The 18,882-nt window shown below is 32.7% G+C and overlaps 1 long non-coding RNA gene across 1 annotated transcript in view; it reads left to right on the plus strand.

Annotated features, from left to right (window-relative positions):
• Positions 1-1,277: 1,277 nt before the first annotated feature.
• Positions 1,278-18,882, plus strand: part of LOC141491896 (uncharacterized) — a 69,125-nt gene continuing 51,520 nt past the window's right edge. The window contains exons 1-2 of the long non-coding RNA XR_012469797.1: positions 1,278-1,478; positions 7,218-7,310. This is a non-coding gene — a long non-coding RNA (uncharacterized LOC141491896). The remainder of the gene's footprint in view (positions 1,479-7,217; positions 7,311-18,882) is intronic.

An 18,882-nucleotide genomic window follows, 5' to 3' on the forward strand; every position in this document is an offset into this window, starting at 1 on the left:
AACACAATTTTTTAGCTGTGTCCCAACTGATGACTTTATTAACTTATCTGCTGATCATTTCATCAGATAATGTAGAGAGGTATAATAAATAGATTTACATTTCCCTGAAACAAAAATTACTAAATTATGGTGAAATATTTTTCAAATATTGTAATAGGGGAAGAGCAAGTCTCTTAGAAACAAATATTTTGGGGATAATATGTTCAGCAACAGTGAAATGAATATTTTTCTAAAAGTACAAAACTTCTTACAATATAGGAAATTGTTATTCTGAAATGTATTCACATATACACATAGAATATAATGAACAAATTACAGAAGGTACTCAAAATAGGACAACCTGTGCCTCACTGGTAACAGAGCATTCTGAATTCATATTGATCTGAGCAGTCTTAACCAGATACACTGTAACTTGTCTCTAACATATACCAATATATACACGTGGGCATACATCAATAATTGTATCTGCAGATATTTATGGAAATATTTAAATTATCCTATTTTCTTACTTAAAATACAAAATAGAAAATTAAGAAAAATAAACTTAATTCTTTGTGTGTGTGTGTGTGTTTGTATGTATGTATTTAACTTTCTTATGAGAAACTGAATTATACTGAATTTTCAATGATTTCTTCTGATGGCAATAAAGGGATGTAGGTCTCAAAGCATTCATTTATCATAGTATATAATTTATCAGTGAAGATTTTTCATATTTTAATATATTAGCTTAAATGAGAGATATAAATATATTCAAAATTACATGTGGATAAGAAATGGATTCATACAAGGAAAAATGCATTTTTTATCAAAAGTAACAAGAAGTTGATGCCATTTCCTAAGAAAAATAGAGATAGTGACGCTTTACTTTTTGGATGCTAATAAGCATGTCTCATGGCTACTTTGGTAACAAATGAGATGGAGTCTATTAAAAATGTTTTATTCAATAAATATTTATAAAAAGAATAAACAATAATTGTTCAGGAAAGCATTAGGGCACATTTTTTTCAAATATCCTGTGCTCTCCATTCACTAAGTGTTATTCAAGTGGTCCCAAAGAATTAAAAAACTGTCAAATATATCTCATCAGCAGATGACTTTGAGCCTGGCAAAAAATTTAGAGATTGTGTATTATTTTGCTATAATTTTTATTTTAGTATGAGGGTTAGCAAAAAGTAATGCCAGAAAAGAGTTTGATTCAAAGATATCCCAAGAAAGATGTCATTGTTCCCATAGCAACAGTATGTTTAACAAGTGCTCTGGCACTATGGTAACAGAACTTGCATTATGAAGAGTGAGCAAAGAATAGTACAAAGGAAGAAATTACAAAGTTTAAAATGATTTTAAATATATGAAAGTAGAACTTAACAATGAAGGGTCATCCTACCCTTAGTAGTTCCTGATAAGGGAAATAGTTGGAGAATTACATATATATAGAGAAGAATCTCAACAGGTCATCATATTGATTCATTTGCTTCTAGGTAAGACTAAATTTAAATAGTCTAGATTTTTCTTTAAACCATGAGTGAACATGTCTACAATCTCCCTTTTTAATGTGCTATATGGATCACAGGACACTTTACTATTTCATAAGTTTTTTTTTTCTTTCATCAAACTCCAAATATCTAGTATTTACTTTTGGAATTTAGGCCAATTCCTTACTTATTCTAAGGGAGTGAATTAGGCACTGGGGAAGAAATTAAAGCCTAAAGCATATTTATTAGAGCAGTGTATTTTACACAGTAAAAAACAGAAAAGCTATGGCCTGTGACCAGTTGGCTTAAGTATATAGCTAAATTAATTGAATCTGATGGACTAGCACCATATGGCTAATTTCTTGGCATTTTACTCTGTGGAGTTATCTGAACACAGAGTTCTTTTGAGGCCAAAGGGATCTTTACACACTAAAATAATTTAAAGTAACCAGGGGAAAAAAAGGAAAGCTTTGATCCCTACTTTTATTTTAACTTTTCCTGAAGTTGCATTGAAATGTCAAAGACAATTTAGATAATATTGTTTAGTTTTCTGATTGTTACTATGAAGATAATTGATAACTTATTATATATGTATATAAATAGAAAAACAAATAAATACATAAATGTATATATATATATATATATAATCAAATTATTGAGAAGTGGTCTTAGTGGTATGACTTTTTAATTTCAAAAATAGATGCATTTTTTTTAATTTGATAGTCTTTAAGCTGGAAATTTTAACCTTTTCTGCTCTAAAATTTCTGCCCTGGGGCCTAGCCACTGCTCTGAATATGGAAACTTTTGGTACACTATTTTAGGAAGGCCCATCTTCTCTAAAGACTCATCTGCTACTTTAAAACTCTTAATATTTTTTCTCCCCAGACACCTGATTTTGAACATTTTCATTATTCTAGAATGAGATCTCTATACATCTATTCATCTTTTCTGTAGCTTCTAAACCAAAGTACCATTCCCTATCTACCACTGTTTTATGTAGAGTCCCCATAATATTAGATATAAGTTCATTGAGGGTAGAAACTGTCTCACTTTTGTAATTGTATCCCCAAACTTTATCATTGTGGCTGGGTTGTAGCCAATATTTAATATTGACTTTTTTTCACTTATTCATTGCTTTATTCATTTCCATTCATCTTCCTTCACAGCTATACAGAGCATTTGGCATAGTTGTCTACTGTCCTCCAAAGGTTTTTTTTTTTTTCAGGGTTTTTAGGACCCTGCTTGTCACTAAGTTTCCTTCTTGCCTGTCTGACCCTTCTTTGTTAGTTTTCTTTGTTTGTCATAATCCATATCACTTCCACTTTTGGATGTATTCCAAGGTTCTGTCCTTGGTCCTATTCTCTATATATGCTCTCATCTGATGACCTCATCAATTCATAGGAGCTTGTATTTAATTAGCATTTCTACATACATAACTCAGATCCATATTTATTGATCTAGGCTTTCTTCTGAATTTCAACAATTTTCCTCCTACTTATTTCAAACAGGAGAGCATATAACTATTTCTAAAACAGCATATCCAAATTTGAATTTATCATCTTTTATCCTAAAATTCAATTTTCTGAATTTCTCTTTTTGTGGACGATACAAATATCTTTCCAGTTGGTTGAGTTCATTACCCTTGATTTTAACCTCATATATTCACATAGTTGCCAAATCTATTTTTACATTACTCAGATTTTTCCTTCTTTATACTCATAATACAACTACCCCTTGTCAAAGCCTCCTCTCTTGCCTGGACTATTGCAAAAAGCCCGTTTTAGCTTTCTACCTTCTGTAAAACGTCCTCCATACTGCTGCAAAAGAGATTTTCCTAAAGTATATATCTAATCATGTCAGTCCATTACTCAAAAGTTCCAGTGATTTTTAATTGCTTTTTATAAATATTAACTCCATTTCATTTCTTAGAACTCTTATAATTCTTGCCCTAATCTATCTTTCTTCCATTATGATTATTTTTCTCCCATGCATTGTGCAGTCTATTTTATATTTGCATTCCCCTGCTGGCTATTTCTTACACAACATATTTGAGGGAGGGCAAGACAATAGTATTAAGTGACTTGCCCCAGATCACACAGCTAGGTATGCTGAGATTGTATTTAAACTCAGGACCTCCTGACTTCAGGGCCTGTACTCTATTCACTGTGCCACATAGCTGCCCCCCACACAACATATTTCTTCTTAAATCTCTATTTCTTTGCATTGAATGATCATTGCATCTGGAAAGCATTCACTCTTCAGCTCTATTTTATTAATCATTTGCTTTCTTCAAGATAGAACTCAAGACTCATCTTCTATAAGAATGCTTTCCTGGGGTGGCTAGGTGGAGCAGTGGATAGAGGGCCAGCCCTGGAGTCAGGAGTACCTAAGTTCAAAACCAGCTTCAGACACTTAATAATTACCTAGCTGTGTGGACTTGGGCAAGTCACTTAACCCCATTGCCTTGCAAAATCCTAAAAAAAAAAAGGACTAGGTTCTGGGGGTGTGAGTATAAAGTTGAGTCAACTTGGGAGATGTTCTTTTCTTTATCATAGATTCCATTTGACAGCCATCTGGCTATGGACTTGAATCTTTCTTTACTGTCCACCATTATCAAAAGATATATTTGTTAGTTATATGTGAATGAAGTATAATATTGGGGTGAGGGGGAAGCATCAATCCTTTTTAGCAGAATAATTAACTTTTTGCTTTAAAGGAACTTATTTTATGATATCATTTCAGCAATTTTTTATTTAAACCAAATTAACAATAAAGGACATTGGAAGACAAATATGTATATGTAAGAAAGAACTGATAAAAAGCATATTTGGAATATTTCACATAGATGTGTGTATTTATATGTATTTGTATATATATGTACATATGTATAGATATAGATATGGAGAGAAAGGAAGAGCTGTAGATATAGAGATAGACACATATAATTGTTTCTAATAGTCATTTCTAGTGTGGAGAGGAGGGAAGGAAAAAATTTGTAATAATGTTATTTATTTGAAAGGAGTAGTTAATAGAAGATTTACAATTTCATGATAATCTTTTTATGGTATCTTTTAATTGTTTAATGACATGGAAATATTTGTTTTATTCTATAAGTCAAAGATACAATTTAATAATAAAGAATAACAAAAAAGACAACCTTAGATTTGTTGGGCACACCTAGAATATAACTGCAATTTCTTCTTGATAGCAATATCTTTGAAAAAATATTTCATCTTTGGAACTTAACTGTGTCCTGGGTCTGAAGATATTATAGCATTTAGAGATATAAGAAACACTAGAAATCAACTAGAATATAAACAGCTTCAGAGAAAGCATTCTTTCATTTGTTCTTGTTTGTATCCACAGGGTCATGCATAGACCTTGGGTCATAAAAAGTGTTTAATAAATGCATGTAGTTTGTTTGATTCAGCTTTCTCATTTTGAAGTGCAGAAGAGGGATTAAGGAATTAAATGACTTGCCCAAAATCACACAGCTAACATTAGAACTGTGCTACTGCTGCTGCTGTTGCTCTTAGATCTCTCTCTTCTCCTACCAGCGTACAATAGAACTTTACTGACCTGTAGGTAAGCTGCTTCCTTACTCCTAGATCAATTCTGAGGTGATTTTTCTAGTTGTTAGGAGGGGGAGTTTGGAGGACTTTACAGGTTTCCTTCCTAAGTCCACTATCCTGGCTGACTTTATTTTTTGTCCTTATCAAATGAAATAGATATTTCAGTGACATCTCCACTGACCCAGAGCCCCAAAGCTAATCTTATGCCCTTACATTTGTGTCAACTGAGAATATTTTAGTTAGTATAGATTAGAGTTGGAGACAACCTCAGAAATCTTCAATTCACTTGGCAAGTCACTAGACTAGCCACTGGCAGAACTAATACTATAAATACCACATTAGTTTATGCATTCCTATAGATTAACAAGATCTTTTGAAGAGAAAACATTATTTGAAGTGTTAACACATTCATGAATTCAGGATTTAGTGAATTAATTTAATCACGATGCTTTTCTCTTTAACCTAGGGGAAAAGATGTAAGAATGAGAGTCCTGGAAACTTAAAATGAGAAAGAATGACAATATAGCAGACTAAAATACAGTTGCTAGGTAGAGAGCAGTAACCTTGCATCATTATAGGACAAAGGACTAAGAGCAGTACTGCAATAAGTGAAAGAAGATCAAGGAAAAGCAAGGTCAAAAAGCATGGCACTCGATTTAATTAATTCATAATATTGCCTTTATGGACATCGTGAATAACCAGTGTAGCACCATGACCATAACTAGTTTATTTGCCTGTCTGACTATGTATTAATTTAGTAGGGCTAACTATATGAATTTTGATGACATTTTAGAAAAAAAAATTGAAAACAGGAGTAAGTCATTTTGAATAACCTTTAAAACAACACTACCAATGTTTCATTGGGAGTTTGCAATATGTAATGAATTATAAGTAGCTTATTTTCATTATAAAATTTATAAAGCTGGTTTTGTCCACCTAGTAAAATTTATCTTGTGCATTTAATTCTTTACTGATAGTTCTATAATGGACTCTGTGGTCCAATGAGTAGCTTATGGAAATCCTTTTGGAAGCTATTAATTAAAGTACATTGCTCACAATAGTTTCCTTATGAGCATTGGCTAAATCCAAGAAAGCATAAGGAAATTTATAATTAAACTATAATAGCCTCAGGGAATATTCACACTAGGAGTTGCATCTTTTCTGGGCAAGATTCAAAATTAATCTTGTTTAGTTTTATTAAAAAACAAAGGCTATCAGAATGAAATCCCTATTTTTTTCACTCATTCCCTTTTCCTACAAAATGTGTATATGTTAAAACATCTTCCTCAAATATATTGACAAATTTACAGTTCCAGATATAAAGGAATTTTTTTTGGTACAATATTTAAGATATAGTACCAACACAGATAGCTAGACTCTTTGGGATGAACATTAAAGTAATTTTTCCCTGCAGGATGATAACTACTTGCAGCAATGTAACTGGGAACCAAGCAGTAAAAGACTGCTTTTTAAAATTATCCCCTTGTCATTATGTAACACTGTTTCAAGAGAATAGGAATTAAGAAAGAATGTAGAATTGTTTGCTATGTTTCACAGAATGAGTACAGAATCTTAGAAAGACATAGCATCATAGATTTAGAATGGAAATAGACCTTAGAATTTATGAGGTTCAACCTTTACATTTAACAGAGAGAGAAACAGAGTCAGGGAAGATAAGTAAATTGTTTAACATCTCAGGTAATAAGCGGCATACATATAATTCTCATCCTGGTCTTCTGATTCAAGAGTCATTGCACTATGCTTCATCTGATAAGATCAGGTTTCCTCCATACTGCTTTGTTTATTTTTTTATACTTCCCTCTGTATTTCATCACAATGGCTCTGACTTACAAGAGAATATTGTCACTAGGACAGTATTCACAATGGAAAGCAGAAGTAAAGTTTTCATGTTATGCAAATAGTGTTTGATGCAAGGACCAAAGATACTAGTATTTAAAATAAATTTTCTCACATTTCATGTTTAATTCTTGGAAATACCTACCAATTTGCATTGCTTAGGGAGGTCTATCTCTAGTTCAACATACTAAATGAGTCTATATCTACTAAAACCTTATAAGCCACCAATAAAGTAGAGCATTAGAGTATACATTTTTTTCAAGGCAAAACATATAATGAAATAAAAAGAGCAATAAAACATTTTCCCCCAACCCAGGAATCCATCCTGTATTTGTGAGTTTCATCAATGAGAAGAATAATGGTATAAAGACATGAAGAAGGAAATCTTCAGAAAGCACATGTGATCAAGGTACATGGACAGAGGGTGATGCATATGTCTGGGATAGATACATGGAAGGGTGACATAAGCCGCTGATGTTGCAGTGTCACTAATTGTCTTCCTATGCTGTCATTATACCGCTGGATGAATTGTCTTTATTGAACATTGTTTTACTTGTTGAACATTTTTTTTTCTAACTTTGCCAGGCCCTGCATTCAGGAGGACTTGAGTTTAAATACAGCCTCTGACACTTAAAAATTACCTAGCTGTAATCATACAAGTCACTTAACCCATTTGCCTCGCAAAAAAAAAACAACAAAAAAAGAAATATACACATATATAATACACAAGACACACCTATATATATATATATATATATATATATATGTGTGTGTGTATATATATATATATATATATATATATATACATATTTTCTATAATAATGTTTATGGATCAAAATATTTCTTTCTCATGAGATGAATGGATTTTTAAAGCTTTTTATAGCTCAAATCCCAGGTTTTGTTTTCATTTTGTTTTATAGATATTTTAGAAGATCAACAGTCCTAAGGCAAGGATCAGTAGAAATCTTCCAAGAGAAATAAAAAATCCTTTCTGTTTCTTTGTGGAGTGTGTGTGTGTGTGTGTGTGTGTGTGTGTGTGTGTGTGTGTGTGGTCCATCAAAGAGTACTCTCTTAGATTCATAGTAGTGGTCAGAATAGGCATTCACACATAGCACAAATGTCTTAAGCACAATTCCATGATTACGACACACAGCACAAAAATACCTAGTGCACCAAGATTTTGTTCTAGGTTTTGAATCCATCTTACAGTAGGTATTGAGTCTTTCCTTCAGATAAGTAAAATGGCTTAGACTAAGGACTGTATATGCCTGAATTCAATCTCTAATGTATAGATTACCCTTAGTAATCATGTATGTAATCACTACTATTCCAACAAATTATTGTGATTAAGTGTCAAAGTGGATCCTTGAGTGTATACATCTATTTCTCTGTGTGTGACACTCAATCACACACACACACACACACACACACACACACACACACACACACACAAACACAGAAAGAGAAAAGGAGGGAGGGAGGGAGAGAGAGAGAGAGAGAGAGAGAGAGAGAGAGAGAGAGAGAGAGAGAGAGAAGTTTTTAACTTCTAGCTGACTACAATTCTGCTTTCATATGCATACGTGGAAGCAAAAGGATTTCAAATTTTCAGTTCATTCTTACAGTCTGATATCTGTTTAAAAACTTCCTAAATGAAAATTCTAGTCCCTCTCACTCCTTTTCCTTCACCTTTTACCTAGTAAATTTCACAAGGATACAATAAAAAGGGTTTAAATTTAAAATTAATTATACATGTAAGTTGAAGAAACAGTAAACTTTTTAGTCACTTAGAATGAAAGAAGTTAGATAGGTGTTGACTTCAAAAATCAATAAGATTATGCTGAGAGAATGTCATTCCCTTACTCTCATTTTTTATCAGGTTTTCTATTTCCCTGCACTATTTCCCTAAATTCTAATTTCTCAGTAAGGTTCAGGTTACAACTATGTTCTGCCCTTTGAGGAACACTGGGTTGTTTTTTTTTTTCTTTTTTTTTTTTTTTTTTTTTACTGCTAGCCATACTAAACTCCAAACCCTGAACTGACAAAAACAAAACAATCTCTTTCCTCAAGAAACTATTAGACTCTAACACTTTCTACTCATCCCCATTTTCTTAAAGTCAGGAATATATTCAATCTAATCATGTGGATAAGACAACTAAGGTCAGGTAGAAAGGACAATAAAGTAAATTCATACCATAATGCAAAGGACGTAGACAACATGAGTTTGTGTTACGGATTTAGCATATTGGACAGATTTCCTTCAACTGGGCTACAATTTCCTGATGAATAAGGGGGGTTGCCAATTTATGAATCCTGGATGTTACCTTCATTTGCTAGCTGTATTTTGATCTCAATTTCATGTCTTGATGTGCAAAAATTCTGACCCAAATAAAATAAAAAGCTCAAAAATTAAGTTTCAAACCTGTTCCTAAAGCTTCTTGGTTCATCACATAGTCCTTTTGCTTCTTATACATCCTTAAAGGTGTACATCCTTTGAGATCTTCAGAATCTTTTAAATAAAAAAATATATAACATAGGTTAAAATTTTCATTTTTTTTTTCACTTGGATTAGATTGAAATTCTTTTTTTTTTCAGGTTTTTGCGAGGCAAATGGGGTTAAGTGGCTTGCCCAAGGCCACACAGCTAGGTAATTATCAAGTGTCTGAGTCCAGATTTGAACTCAGATACTCCTGACTCCAGGGCTGGTGCTCTATCCACTGCACCACCTAGCCACCCCTTGATTGAAATTCTTTTCACTAGACGTGTTTTGTCTATTTTTAAAAATATTTGATTTTTATTTTTTGAATACTAAATTTTAAAATCTGATAATTTTAGACAGTAAAGAAAGTAAAATATAAGAATGGGAAACAATTTATTCCTAGAAGTCCTAGATGGTGAATCTAAAATAATAGAAAACAAATGTTAATGACATAAGCAAAAATTTAGAAAACAATTAGATATGATTATCCATTGATATTTATTAAATAGAAATAGAAAAATGTGTAAGAATTATGATCAATATAATAAGTATTCATATCTGTCTCCATAGGATGGATGATAAAATATACTGTCTGTTATAGAGGTGTTAGAGATTTAGGGCTATGAAATACAGTGTGGGGCATTTGTTGTGTTTGATTATGTATATTTGTAAGTGAAAAAGTGGGTTTATTTTTCTCTGTTAAAAATGAATAGTGAATGGTAAGGAGGAGAATTTAAAATAAACAGATAATAGACACTGTATAATAGATATATTATCTATATCATTATATAATACATAAAAGAGCATTAAAGAGCGGTAAAGATGTGAAATTTTACATGTAATTTTATGAGACCACAATATAACTTATTTCACTTAATATAAGACCTTTCACCAAGGAGAAATAATATGCCACTATGCCACCTAGCTGCCCCCTATATGTATATTTTTATGATGCTTCAGTCATAGTGCTAAGTGAAACAATTGAGTGGACAGTGATTTGAGTTCTGAAACTGAAGTCAGAATTACCTGAGTTCAAATTATGCCTCAGATACTTCCTAGCAATGTGACCCTTTTAATTCACAGACTTCTTCCAATCTTCTGTAAAATGGGATAATAAAAACACCTACCTCATAGGGGTGTTAGCACCAAATGAAAAAACAAAATTGGACAGTGATACATTCTTGAAGCTATTATGTTATAAGGGAGACAACAACATAGAACTGAATAGTGTTAAAGGGAAGGTGTTTTGGTTTTGGAAATCACAGAAACAATGAGTGAAACCATAGAGCAGTTGATTTTCACCTAACAATTCATCTTAATATTTTTCATAATTTCTTCCATCTCTCTTAATTTGTCCTCTCCCCGTCTTCTCCCCTTCAAAAATAACGTCTTCAAAACATTAGAAAATTATTTGTAATTCAACTGTATCTGTCTTGACACACTTCATGTCATTTTGCCCTTTCAATCACTCTCTTCTCTTTGATGTTATCTTATTTCTAGGTTTCTGTGACCCTGCTCTATCTTATATCTTCTATTTAACCTTTAATTCTCAGGATTCTTTGCTGGATTTTCATTCAACTTTTACTCACAAATGCTGTAACTATATGTTTCCTTAGGGACTCTAGCCAACACTTTCTGCTCTTCTTTTTCCCCACTATTTCACTGAGTGATCTTATCTGCTTCTTTGGATTCAATTAATATCTCCATGATGATGTTTCAGAATTACTTATCCAGACTAAATCTAGCTCCTGACTTTTGGTGTCACAACTCAAATTGATTATTAAATATCTTGAATTAGATATCTTCTACATATCTTAAACTCAAAATGTCTAACCTGACTCATTAAATGTCCCTCAAACTCTCCTATCTTCCTAACTTTTATATCAATCTCAAAAATGACACTATTCTCCCCAATCACTCTGATCCATAACCCAGTGTATACCTTCACTCCTTATTCTTTCACCATCATCCTTACCATACTTAATACATTCCCAAGTCCTGTCAATTTTACCTCTGTAATATCTCTTGTATATTTTGCCCTCTTTCTGCTCATATTGCAGCCACCCCATGCAGGCTTTCATTACCATATGCTTGGACTACTACCATATTCTCCTGGCTGGTCTCCCTTACACAAGTCCCTCTCTACTCTAATTCATTCTTCACTCAGCTATCGAAGTAATCCTCCTCGAGCTTACAGTCTAAACTTTATTCAATAAATTCCAGGGGTCCACATTGCCTCAGGATTCAAATGTTAAATTCTCTGACAATGAAAGATGTTCATAACTTTAATTCTTCCTACTCTTTCATGATTCTTATACAATACTACTCCTATGAAATCAAGAATACAGTGACATTAGTTTGTTTACTAATGTCCTGACATAAGCCCAACTCCATGCATCTTCACTTACCTTGTTTTTCTGTTCCTCATCATCCCTGTCTTACTTACCTAGCATTCTTTACGGCTCAACTAAAATCCTACCTTCTGTAACAAACTTTTTTGTTTTTAATTTAATATTAATGCCTTTCAATTGATCATCTCCAATTTATCCTTTATAAAGCATAATTGTATATGCTTGTTGTCTTTCCCATCATACCCTAAAGTTTCTTGAACTGAGGACTGGTTTTTCACCTTTTTTTGTATTCCCAGTACTTACTATAATTGCCTAGAACATAGCAGTAACTTAACAAATACTTATTAATTTACTATTTTCTTCCTTTTGCCTATCTTTTCATCTTTATCTTCCTCTCTCTTCCTATCTCTGCATCTCTCACTCTCTCTGTCTTTTTCTCTCAATGCATTTCTCTCTCCTCCTTTTTGATCATTATACAAACTTGTGAACTTCTCAAAAGGTCAGAAGATTTGAATTTCTCTGTGTGTCACTAGCAATTTCCCAGGAATGGCAATGGTTTATGACAGATTCTGCTTAGGGAGCTAATAGAAAAGCTTAGTATAAATTAGGCTCTCTGGGTTTTGAAAGCCTCAAGACTTTACAGTAGTAAAAGTAAAAGAACCAACTAGAGAACTACATAGAATTTGTTTTTTTCTATAAATCTAATTGTCTCCATTGTGGTAAACAAGTTGTCTGAATAGATACCAATATAAAACTGCTAATTGGTTTCTTAACTTGATTAATGATAATAAATTTTTTTTAATTCTAAGTTCTCCAACCTAGTCTTTATACATTCATAATTATTAAGAATTAATAAGGTATGTTCAGAACTTTAGCTAGCAGTTCTTCTGATAAAAGAAAATATAGTTGAGTTTGTGGTGGCAGGGAATAATTTGTTCTGGTACAATTAAATTCAGGAGGCAATGGTCCACTCTCCAAGGGGTCTGTCCCAAATTCCTGGAACAATTGTAAAATCTCTCATAGGAAGAAGAAGGGCGTTGGGTAGAAGACAAGTGAGCTCTGGGGAAGGAAAGAAGGAAAAGGAGAATACAACTGTCACCTCATGAGCTGAATTAGAGAGCATAAGGGTATTGGGAGTATGCCTGTGAATTGACTTTCTATTGGATATATATGTATGTCAGTGCTTTGGGGAAAGACCTTGGCCTATATATGGCTTTGGTTCAAGATTATAAATGATCATTTACCTAAGAGAATGATAAAATTAGAAAATATTCATTAAAATTTAGTAACCTTTTTTTAAGGTAATTTGCAAATTCTCAGACAGTTACAAAGGCTACTATAATGACTCTGCAATATTAATCTTGATTATATTGTATCTCACCTAAATTCCCTTTTAGTACTCCTTAACTTTAAGAAAGCTAGAAATATAACCTGACTACTCCCTATTGAGGGGAGGAGGAAGGGAATGGAGGGTGGAGGGAAATTTTTTTAACTTGGAAATATGTATGTACATATGGATGAAAATAAATAAATAAGTGTAAAAAAGAAAGCTAGAAACATGAACACTGTGGACATAAAATTAGAAAGAACTTTAAAAATCATTTACTTTTGTCAGTTTTACAGAAAAAGAAACTGAGACTTAAAAGTTTTGGATGATATGTGCAAACATACAAAAGGAATGATAAGGAATGATAAGACAAGTAGTACCCAACAAAAGAAATACAGTCCAGGGAAGGCCCTTTTTGATCTAAGGACTTTAGCAAAGCATGTTGGGATTTTCACAAGTAGAATGAATCAGCAGAATTTTTCTTAAATATTGTTCTTTGAGTTTCAATACTCCTGAGAGAGCAAAATATCTTTAACTTTTTTTGGGAGAAGTCCAAATTCTGGTATTTGAATTACTCCTCCAAGGTATGCAATACCTCAAAGAATCCTATAAACCTTTCTTGGACTGTTTATTCAAATAACACTTTAGACCAATATTTTACATAAAGATCCTTGAGTGCCTATAGCACTTAGAATTAACCAAAAATTTCATGGCATTGTTTCATACAGCTTTATCACTGTTTCAGTAAGCAGAATCAGCAAGTCCACATTAAAGGTAAAGGGACCACCCAGCTGACTTGACTGATTAAAAAAAAAAAACTCATTAATCATATGGTTTACAAAGGATTATCCTCATAAGATTCTTATGAGGTGGACAGTGAAAACAACTTAATTTTTTCTTTATAACAATAATATAAAACAACTTGCTAATGGTCATGCAGCTAGTGATTGTCCTAAACAGGATTGAAACTCTATATCTGACTTCAAGAGCAGGATTGTTTCTACTACATTATCTTTTGGAGCCCCTGACTTCTAATTGGACACTGTAGGTATATGCTAGAGGCATATGTGTGTGAGAAGTTATTGTTAAATTTTTAGTGAGAGCATTTACACTTCAGAAATTGGCCTGTGATTTAATTTCATATATATATATATATATATATATATATATATTATTGATATTATATTTCTTGTCATCTTAATGAATGGGAAGGAAAAAGGAGGGAGAGAATTTGGAATAAAAATATAAAGAATATTTTAAAAAGTAAATTATGGAGAAATGTTAATAGTGCAAAAATATGTGCTTTTTTCTTACAAAAGAGCTGTTAAGTATTTACCATCATACTACTGAGCATGATGAACATATGATACAATGATAAAAGGCACAAGCATCGCAGAAAGGACTTTATCTATGTCACACTAAGTGTTACTGTGTAGCACATGTGTTCTTTGGTCTTTTTACTTCCTCCTCCCACTTAAGAAGGGGCAGATTCAAAATCCTCACAGATAATGCCTACACTGAATTTGTCCTTTAGTCTCTCCTAGCTTCTTTCCACCTCCTCCCCCCATCAACCTTGCATCCAATTAAAAAGTCAGAATTTAGCCTTCTGGAACTACTATAGCAAAATCAATGGCATCATGGCTTCAATAGACTATGTTTGAAGGAAACCAAAATGAAACCCCATATCCACCAATTTTTCTTCAGAGAATTATAGAATCAAAACTGAAAAGTAAACTGTGGATCAGTAAGCTTTGAGGAAATGCTTTAACTTCCCTGAAGGATTGCTGATTTTAGATTCTCTGCATTACATGCTTACCCCATCAAGGATATAATCACAACCAAGAGAAATAAACTCATTTATAATTTTTCTTTAAAAAAATATGAGCAGTGAATGGATGGATGGATAGATACCTTCCAGCTTACCAAAATTGAAGAGAAGTAGGAAAGAAAGAGGTAGAGAAATGAAAAAAAGGATCTTCTTAGCCAATAATGCTTTTTCAGCTAAGGTAGAGAAAACCTATTGATCAATCCTTTCATCAAATCATAAATGATTTTTGTAATGGTATTTGACAGTCATGAATGATAATACTGATCACAATAAAGGGAATCCAATTATTCCCACCCCCTTTTACATAATCTTTGGCCTACCTCCCAACCCAGTCTCTGCATCCACAGTTTTGTCTTCTCTTCTAGATACAAATGTTCCCACCAATCCATTATTCCTCATCACTCAATTATCTGGTGCTCTAAGATCTAATTTTGAACCTATTTAGATACACTCTAAATGTTCCTCCACAAGAGTACTACCAGGGGAAGACTCTATCCTGATAATATAAGTCCAACAATAGGGACCCCTGCCCAACTTGCAAAATTTATATTCTAGTACTGGGTGGATCTGAGTCTTTTAGTAATCCCCCAATTACCAGAAATTATACTCTAGGACTGGGTGAGGTCTAAATCTTTTAGCAATCATCAGCTAATACCTTATTTCCCAAAGATTTGAGTATGGGATAGAAAGGAGTTTAGGAGAACCAAATTAGAGAAGATAGAAAAAAAAGTTAGAAGCAACTTCAAGGTCTCTTGTGATTTTATCAGTTTCTTTATCAGGCAAAGACCCTGTATTTTTAGTATAACTTACCTGCTATAAACTTATTTATTTTTTAAGGCTTATGTTGACTTTTCAACTGAAGTGTCCTATTCTAATAGCTATTTATACAATTTCTTCTTTAGTTTTCTATTCTCTTGATTACCATCCCCTTCCATGAGTAGTTTTATCCATCAAAAGGACACTTTCAATCCACCACTGAATTGCATGTCATTTTTGTTGATCTTAAGAGATTTTCTTAGAATGTGAGCTCCTTGACAGAGGTTTCTTATTTTTACCAGTACCTGACACATAATAAATGCTTATAGACAGTTTCATAGTTAGAGCAGAAGGATAGAGTAAAAAAAAGTGAGCCACTGGAGTCAGAAACCTGGGATTTGATCCATATTCTGTTCACAATTAATCATGGGTCTCTAAGGACAAGTAACTTTAGCTTTCTAAGCCTCAGTTTCTTCCTTAGTAAAACGATCTGGAAAAAGACATGTCCTTCCCTCATCATAGTTAACATCAAAGGAAGTAATAAAAATGAAAATTCTGTATGAAATATCACAATCTTTAGAAATTTAAAAGTTTATTATTCTAAAATAAAAAAAGTGCTGCCTTCCACACAAGTCTGCTAATTCATCATCAAAGCATACAGTTTGAATGATTCTCTTTTTCCCCCAAAACAACATGGATCTGCTTCATTCTATCCATGCTTTCTAACCCCATTTCCAAAGTGGCCAAAGGCATGTGCTTGGGAGGGAGACAACGCATGTATTAGGAGTACGGTCTGTGGCCATGGATCAAAGGAAGTCTGTGGATTAAATGCTGTTTGAACTCCTCTCTTTTGCTTTATTGTCCCTGTTCAAAATACTATTTGATATGTGAATATTCAGAAATTAATTTTCACTAAGATCTAACTCCCTACATGGACTAATGCAAAAACAATTTTAAATATGTCTTATGAAGTTGGCTTTAAATATTGTCTTTTTAGTTTTCAACATTGTGGGTAAAGCTACCCCAATTTATAGACTCTAAGCATTTGTGTATTCATTAATATCTCTTATCCCCTTATCCAGAAAATGTCAAAAACCTCAGAATTGAAGTTGAATTTCATTTCTATGTCTTTCACATTTTAGGGTTTGCAATTTTTCTTTTTTTTTAATTCCTCAAAATATAAAAAGTAATCTAAGCATCCCCCTGTCGATAACAACCTTCATCCAGAGAAACATCACAAGATTTTCATAGAATTTACTAATGGAAGAGACTATAAAAATTAGCCAGTACAACCTCTCTCTCTCTCTTTTTTTTAAACAGGTAGGTTACTGACTCCCATGGGAGCCATTAGACTCTAATGGTTATTTGAAATTACATACTTGCTCGAAGATAGGAAAAAATAATCACCCTCACCTCTCTCCCCCCAAACCCCAATTGATTCTCTCTCAGGAACTGAACTAGAGTTGATGCATCACTAGACTAGATTGCTAGTTGAATTATTGAACTTCCTAATGACTTGTTGTTTTACCCATACCTGGGCATGGTTTGAAGACTTTTTTTCCAACCAGTCACAAAATATTTCCTGTGTGGTATTATGTACTGGCATCAGATAATTAAAGCACTATAGTCCTTTTAAATTGAATAAGGATTTGTTCAGATCTAATTTATATCCTTGACAGATCTGTTGATAAATTGATTAATTGATTGAATTCTGGGCATTTTGTGTTTACAGTGAATTAGGTGTGGTTTGTCCTCATGTACGTATGTATATATATCCATGATATATACATACATGCATATGTAGACATGCATGCATTTTTATTTTAATATATTACCTGAAATTCAGTTATTCAAGTATACATCTCTTCTAGCTAATCAATTCCATCTATATGTCTGTCAGATATTAATAATTCACTATGTTTAAAACTGATATCAATCATAATCTTTTTTTAATCTACTCAAATTTCAGTCAGTATTGAATATTCCCTTTACTTCACTCCCCATATCTTCTAAGTTGCTACAAAACAGTACTTGAATCTGTCCCATTCTTTTCTTTGTATTGATACTGTCCAGACTCTCATGAATTCTTTCCTGAAATATTGCAATAACTTTCTGAATTTCAACCAACTTTTTTTCTTTTGTTTCCAATGCTTCTCACATGAAACAAAGAAATCCTCTAAAGGCACAAATACAACTATGATCATCTACCAAAAAAGTCTTCTATGGCCCTTTATTATCCTAAGGGTAAAATACAGTCTTGGGGAATCTGGTTAGAGTTAGATTATGGAGGGCCTGGCATTTAAGGTCTTCCAAAATCTGATTCCATTCTATCTCTCCTGACCTATTTCCAATTACTATTAGTTATTACCTAAACTCAAATATACCATCTCCTTCCCGAATACATTTTTAAAGACTATGCCCAGAATTCATTTCCTTTTCATCTCTGCCTTTTGAAATCTATATCTTTCTCTAAGGCTCAGCATTGATTCTACTTGTTCCACAAAAACATGCATGATAATCCCATCCATCAAATATTGTCATAGAACATTCTGTGTGGATCATTCCTTTTCCCCACCACTATATATTTATAAATGTTTATGTTAGGTTCCATTTTGTGAGAGTATTGATTTGTTGATAGAATGAAAAGTCTTTTTTTTATCTTTATATATCTCTAATATCTAAAACAGTATGGAAGTTAGACTAGGAAGTATTAATAAGGAGAACTGTGAAATAAAAATACACATTAAACATATATATATATATATATATATATATATATATATATATATATATACACACAAACAAAATATGTTCATTACATGTATATTTGAACTTGGAAGTCTTGGAAGAATTTTATCCAACTGTGTAGATCTGATATACTGTTCATATACACAGATACTCCCAATAGCCAGGTATAAGAGAGGAACTACTTGATATATCCCAAATATATTTCTTTTTTTCTTTTTGCAAGGCAGTGGGGTTAAGTGGCTTACCCAAAGCCATTAAGTGGCTTGCCCAAGGCCACCATATATATTTCAATCTACCTTTTTTCTCCAATCCTTTATCCTGCATACTATTACTATGTAACACCAAGTTCAATGTCAACTGTAGGACTCTTACTCCTTCTTCAAGGTCTCATTTAAATATTACTTCCTTAATGATTTGATTACTAGAGTGCACTCATCACTCTGATTTTAAAATGCTTTCTTTTTTCTTACAGTTTAGTAATGTTATTTTCATACA

This window comes from Macrotis lagotis, chromosome 6 (assembly GCF_037893015.1).
Source record: "Macrotis lagotis isolate mMagLag1 chromosome 6, bilby.v1.9.chrom.fasta, whole genome shotgun sequence".
Classification (NCBI taxonomy): Eukaryota; Metazoa; Chordata; class Mammalia; order Peramelemorphia; family Peramelidae; genus Macrotis; species Macrotis lagotis.